Consider the following 6,887-nt stretch of genomic DNA (forward strand, 5'->3'; position numbering starts at 1 on the left):
AGGCTGGAGGAGGTTACAGAGATAGGGAAGGTAGTAGGGGCTGGAGGAGGTTACAGAGATAGGGAGGGTTGTAGTAACTGGAGGAGGTTACAGAGATAGGGAGGGTTGTAGGGGCTGGAGGAGGTTACAGAGATAGGGAGGGTTGTAGGGGCTGGAGGAGGTTACAGAGATAGGGAGGGTTGTAGGGGCTGGAGGAGGTACAGAGATAGGGAGGGTTGTAGGGGCTGGAGGAGGTTACAGAGATAGGGACGGTTGTAGGGTCTGGAGGGGGTTACAGAGATAGGGAGGGTTATAGGGGCTGGAGGTGGTTACAGAGATAGGGACGGTTGTAGGGTCTGGAGGGGGTACAGAGATAGAGAGGGCTGTAGGGGCTGGAGGGGGTTACAGAGATAGGGATGGTTGTAGGGACTGGAGGATGTTACAGAGATAGGGAGGGTTGTAGGGGCTGGAGGGGGTTACAGAGATAGGGAGGGTTGTAGGGGCTGGAGGAGGTTACAGAGATAGGGAGGGTTATAGGGGCTGGAGGGGGTTACAGAGATAGGGAGTGTTGTTGGGGCTGGAGAGGGTTATCGAGTTACTATTCAGTTCATAGGACACAATCTTGCCCTAATAAAACCTCGCTGACTATCTCTGACCAACCTGGGCCATTCTAAGTGACAGCGTATCCGGTCTCTCGGGATTCTTTCCAATAATTTGCCCACCACTCGAGTCAGACTGACCAGCCTATAATTTCCTGGCCTGTCCTTCTCACCCTTTTGAAATAAAGGGACAATGTTTGGAGGCTTCCAATCCCCTGTGGCCTCGCCTGTATCGAGTGATGATTGGAAAATGATCCTCAGAGCATCCTCCCTATTTCCTCCCTGGCTTCCTTCAACAGCCTGGGATACAATCCATCCGGCCCTGGTGGTTTATCCACCTTCAAGGATGCCAGTCTCTCCAGTACTCCCTCTCTCACCGAGCTTATTGTGTCTCAGATTTCACTCTCCTCCTCTTTAACTCGATTGGCTGCATCACCCCTCTCTTTAGTGAAGACAGAGACAAAGTACACACTGGAAACCCTGTCCACACCTTCAGCGTCAACCGACAAGTGACCATGTAGATCTCTGCTCCGCCTACCTTTCCCTCCCTTATTTTCCTGCTCTTACAGGGAAAACATCTTCCAATTTTCTTTGATTTTACCTGCCAATATTTTTTTCCTTTCGCTTTCCAAATTTCCGTTTGTCTTCACACCTGTAACTTCTACACTCCTCTCAGCTGTCGACAGTATTCAGTCTCTCCTGACTCTCAGAAGCTTTCTTTTCCTGCTTTATCTTGGCCTGGATGCTTCTGGATAACCCGGGGGCTCTGGATTTGGCAGCCTCACCCTTTTCTTCATGGGGACATGTCTACACTTTGCCTGTACAATCTCGCCTTTGAATGTCCCGCACTGATTTGACACAGTTTATCCCTCTGATAATTTTATCCAGTCCACTCTCACCAACTCCCCTCTCAGCTTTGTAAAATTTACCTTCCCTTCATTTTCAGCTTTTACTCCTGTTCTATCTTTGTCCTTTTCTATAAAGATCCACAATCTAACTATATAATGGTCACTATTTCCAAAATGCTCCCCACTGCTCCTTCATCCACTTGCCCAGCTTCACTTCCTAAGACCAAGTCTAGAATTGCGCCCCCTCTCATCAGGTTTGTTATGTGCTGCCTAAAAAATCTCTCTGGGATGCAGCTCAAGAATTTGGCCCCCTCTGTGCCCTTCACATTGTTTGTAGCCCAATTGATGTGAGGGTAGTTGAAGTCCCTGCTGATCACAGCCCTATCGTTTTTACACTCAGAAATCTGCCCACATATTTGCCCTCCTAACTGGCTCTCACTATTTGGGGGTCTATAGTGTACACCGAGCAGTGTGGCTGCCCCAGTTTTATTTCTGTACTCACCCCATCTGGCCACGTGTGATGCTTCATTTAGTATCTTATCCCTCCTCACATCTCTCAATGATTCTTAAGCAATGATGTTAACCCCCATCTTTTCATATCCCTCTCCCTACCCTGTCTGAAAACTCCATATCCAGGGATGTTCAGATAACATTCCTGCCTCTCCTTAACTCAACTTTCTGTTATAGTGATGATATCCTGAGGCCGTGTGTGTATCTGACCCCTCAGCTCATGGGCTCTATTTATTATACTCCTTGCATTGACATATAACCCTTTTAACACGGCCCAATCCCTATGTCTACACTTTTTAACCTGTGCTGCTTCTGTCCATCAGAATCACTCCCTAATTCACCATCTCCCCTTCCCGGCTCCGATTATCCCCTCAGGATCCCCTCCCCCTGACAACCCAGATTAAACCCCAACCCCCATCCCCCCTCCCCCAAACCCCTCAGGATCCCCCCACCCTGATAACCCAGATTAAACCCCAACCCCCATCCCGCCTCCCCCAAACCCCTCAGGATCCCCTCCCCCTGACAACCCAGATTAAACCCCAACCCCCATCCCGCCTCCCCCAAACCCCTCAGGATCCCCTCCCCCTGACAACCCAGATTAAACCCCAACCTCCATTCCCCCTCCCCCAAACCCCAAAGGATCCCCTCCCCGCGACAACCCGGATTAAACCCCCCCACCCCATCCCCCTCCCCCAAAGGACTCAGGATCCCCTCCCCCTGACAACCCAGATTAAACCCCAACCCCCATCCCCCCTCCCCAAAACCCCTCAGGATCCCCTCCCCCTGACAACCCAGATTAAACACCCACACCCCATCCCCCCTCCCCCAAACCCCTCGGGATCCCCTCCCCCCGACAACCCAGATTAAACCCCCCACACCCAATCCTCCCCTCCCCCAAACCCCACCCCCGGCCTCACTCCCTCTCCCTCCGGCCTAACTCCCTCTCACTCTGGCCTCACTCCCTCTCCCTCTGGCCTCACTCCCTCTCCCTCCGGCCTCACTCCCTCTCCCTCCGGCCTCACTCCCTCTCCCTCCGGCCTCACTCCCTCTCCCTCCGGCCTCACTCCCTCTCCCTCTGGCCTCACTCCCTCTCCCTCTGGGCTCACTCCCTCTCCCTCCGGCCTCACTCCCTCTCCCTCTGCCCTCACTCCCTCTCCCTACGGCCTCACTCCGTCTCCCTCTGGTTTCACTCCCTCTCCCTCTGGCCTCACTCCCTCTCTCTTCGGCCTCACTCCCTCTCCCTCTGGCCTCACTGCCTCTCCCTCTGGCCTCACTCCCTCTCCCTCTGGCCTCACTCCCTCTCCCTCCGGCCTCGCTCCCTGTGTCTCAGGTCCAGCCCACGTCATCCTCAGGCACAACCAACCCTCCCTGGCTGGAGACGAGGGGTCCCTCCCAACGCTCCCTCCCCCACCCACCCTATCGGGATCCTCCAATCAGGAAATCCCTCCTCCACACAGGTGACCGAGGCCCCCGGCCCTCACACGGGCTGTTCAAACAGACACGTGTCCCGAAACGTCGCCAGAGTTCACCGCTCGAGACAGGAGGGCACAAGTTGAACTCTGACCCCTCAGTCCTGACCCCAAGCTCTGACCCTTGGCCACATACACTGGCAGCGAGTTCTGACCCCTGACTGCACACGCTGACCCCAAACACTGACCCCTGTACACACGCCCTGACCCCAAACTCTGACCCCTGTACACACGCCCTGACCCCAAACACTGAACCCTGTACACACGCCCTGACCCCATACACTGACCCCTGTACACACGCTGACCCCAAACACTGACCCCTGTACACACTCACTGACCCCAAACACTGACCCCTGTACACACTCACTGACCCCAAACGCTGACCCCTGTACACACGCTGACCCCCAGCTGAATTAAGGCCACGCTCCCAGACTGTGTCCCTGACCCCGACTCCCCCAAACACTGACCAAGGCCTCGAGTCCCAACCTTTGACACTTATCTCTCACCCCGACGCAGGAGCGACTTAGAGTGGAAACTCTCTTTCCCGTCTCCCCAACCCCGTCTCCTGTCTGCTCACACCCACCGCCCCCGTCTCCTGTCTGCTCACACCCACCGCCCCCGTCTCCTGTCTGCTCACACCCACCTCCCGTCTCCTGTCTGCTCCCAACACCCCCCGTATCCTGTCTGCTCACACCCCCCCTTTTCCTGTGTGCTCACACCCCCCATCTCCCGTCTGCTCACACCCCCCATCTCCTGTCTGCTCACACCCCCCCGTCTCCTGTCTGCTCACACCCCCCCCGTCTCCTGTCTGCTCACCCCCACCCCCGTCACCTGTCTGCTCACACCCCCCCTTTTCCTGTCTGCTCACACCCCCCGTCTCCCGTCTGCTCACACCCCCCGTCTCCTGTCTGCTCACACCCCCCCGTCTCCTGTCTGCTCACCCCCACCCCCCGTCTCCTGTCTGCTCACCCCCACCCCCCGTCTCCTGTCTGCTCACCCCCACCCCCCGTCTCCTGTCTGCTCACCCCCACCCCCCGTCTCCTGTCTGCTCACCCCCACCCCCCGTCTCCTGTCTGCTCACACCCACCCCCCCGTCTCCTGTCTGCTCACACTCACCCCCCCCGTCTCCTGTCTGCTCACCCCCACCCCCCGTCTCCTGTATGCTCACACCCCCCGTCTCCTGTCTGCTCACACCCCCCCGTCCCCTGTCTGCTCACACCCCCTCCCCCCCACAGGGCTGTGTGAGGCTCGGTCTAGTCTCTGGTCTGGAGTCCAAGCGTTTGGGGGGATTGAGAGGGAGAAGGTACCGGAATGAACCACACTGGGCTCTTTACAGGGAAGGAACTCAATCTTCCCCCAGACCCCCCGAGTGAGCGGGGGAATGGAGTGCCCCCTCTTCACTTGCTCTGATCCTGAATAACTGGGGCCTTGGGGTCCGCACTTGGGTTTATCTCATTTCCAAATTGCTCAGTCAAGTTCTGGTTCCCTGTCTCACACAAGGTCTGTCCTCTGCTGCTCTCCAGTCCAATAGCCACACTGCCCACCCACACTGGCCTGAGGCTGAGAGCCCTCAATATCCCAGTGAAGCCTCCCCTAGCCCACCACCCAATCCTATCCCAGCCCAATCCTCTTCCTGGCTGTTAACAGCCCCTGTGATCAGGAGGGAGCTGAGGGAGGGTGTTCGCTGGGGTTGTTGTGTCCGGACCTGCCTCTCCAGTTACACCATCACCACCAAAACCACAGTCCAACCCCCAAGATTAGGCCCAATCTCTCCGGCTGCCCCTGCTTCCTGTTACTGAGGGAAGATGGAGCTCGGGAAATGGTTAGTCTGCTGTTCCCTGGCACTTTCCGTATCGCTCGGTGAGTTTTATTCAGCACAAGTGTTTGTGGTTTTCTCTCTCTCTCTCTCTCTCTGTCTCTCTCTCTCCCTCATCTCTCTCTCCCTCATCTCTCTCTCTCTCTCTGTCCCTTTCTCTCTCTCTCTGTCTCTCTCTCTCCCTCATCTCTCTCTCTCTCTCTCTCTCTCCCTTTCCCTGTATCTCTCACTTTCCCTCTCTCCCCCTCTCTCTCTCCCAGTCTCTCTCTCTCTCTCTGTCTCTCTCTCCCTCTCTGTCTCTATCTATCTCTCTCTCCCTGTCTCTCTCTCCCTCTGTCTCTGTCTCTCTCTCTCTCTTTCTCTCTGTCTCTCCCTGTCTCTGCCTCTCCCTCCCTCTCTCTCTCTCGTTCTCTGTCCCTCTCTGTCTCTGTCCCTCTCTCTCCCTCTCAAAGTCTCTCTCTCCCTCTCTCACTCTCTCTTTCCGTCTCGGTCTCTCCCTCTCTCTCTCCCTCTCACTCTCTCTCTCTGTTCTTCTCTCTCTCCGTCTGTCTCTCTCTCTCCCTCTGCCTCTCTCTTTCCCTCTCCCTCTCTCTCTCTCTGTCTCTCTCTCTCTCTCCCTCTGTCTCTCTCCCTCTCTGTGTCTCTCCCTCTCTCTCCCTCTCTCTCTCTATCTTTCTCTCTCTCTATCTCTCTCTGTCCCTCTCTCTCTCTCTCTCCATCTGTCTCTCCCTCTGCCTCTCTCTCTCTCCCTCTCCCTCTCTCTGTCTGTCTCTCTCTCTCTCTCTCTCTCTGTCTCTCTCTCTGTCTCTCTCTCCCTCTCTCCCACTCTCTCTCTCTCCCTCTGTCCCTCTCTGTCTCTCTCTCCCTCTCACTCTATCTCTCTCTCTGTCTCTCTCTCTCTCTCTATCTCTATCTCTATCTCTCTCCCTCTCTCTCTCTCCCTCCGTCTCTCTCTGTCTCTCTCTCTCCCTCTCACTCTATCTCTCTCTCTCTCCCTCTGTGTCTCTCTGTCTCTCTCTCTCTCTGTCTCTCTCTCTCTCTGTCTCTCTCTCTCTCTCTTTCCCTCTCCCCCTCTCTCTCTCTCTCTCTCCCAGTTCTGGTTTGCTTCCTCATTTGGCTCCATGTGTGGGGAGATTTACCTGAATGTTTCCTTGGCTGAGGGGTCTTCAGTCCATGTGGGGATACTGGGGAAGCCGGGATCGTTCTCCTTCCAGCAGAGAAGGTTCAGGGGGAGATTTAATGGAGGCGTTCGGGATCGGGAAGGGTTTGGAGAGAGTAAATAGGGAGAAACTGTTCCCAGTGGCAGGAGGGTCGGTGACCAGAGGGACACAGATTGAAGAGAATCGGGGAAAAGGACCAGAGGGGGATGAGGATGAGGTGAAATGTTTGGACACAGCGAGTTGTTGGGATCTGGAATGAGCTGCCTGAAAGGGCGGAGGGAGCAGATTCAACAGGGACTTTCCAAAGGGGGAATTGGAGAAATAGCTGAAGGGGAGAAATTTGCAGGGAGATGGGGAAAGAGAGAGAGGGGAGTGGGATTAATTAGATCACTCTGTTAAAGAGCTAGCACAGACAGGATGGGCTGAATGGCCTCCTAGAATGTATGGTTCTATCAATTGACATCCTCCCTTCAGTCACTGAGCTGTCTTGTTGCTCACACACTGAC

The sequence above is a fragment of the Cetorhinus maximus genome, unplaced genomic scaffold, assembly GCF_964194155.1.
Source record: "Cetorhinus maximus unplaced genomic scaffold, sCetMax3.hap1.1 HAP1_SCAFFOLD_344, whole genome shotgun sequence".
Lineage (NCBI taxonomy): Eukaryota > Metazoa > Chordata > Chondrichthyes > Lamniformes > Cetorhinidae > Cetorhinus > Cetorhinus maximus.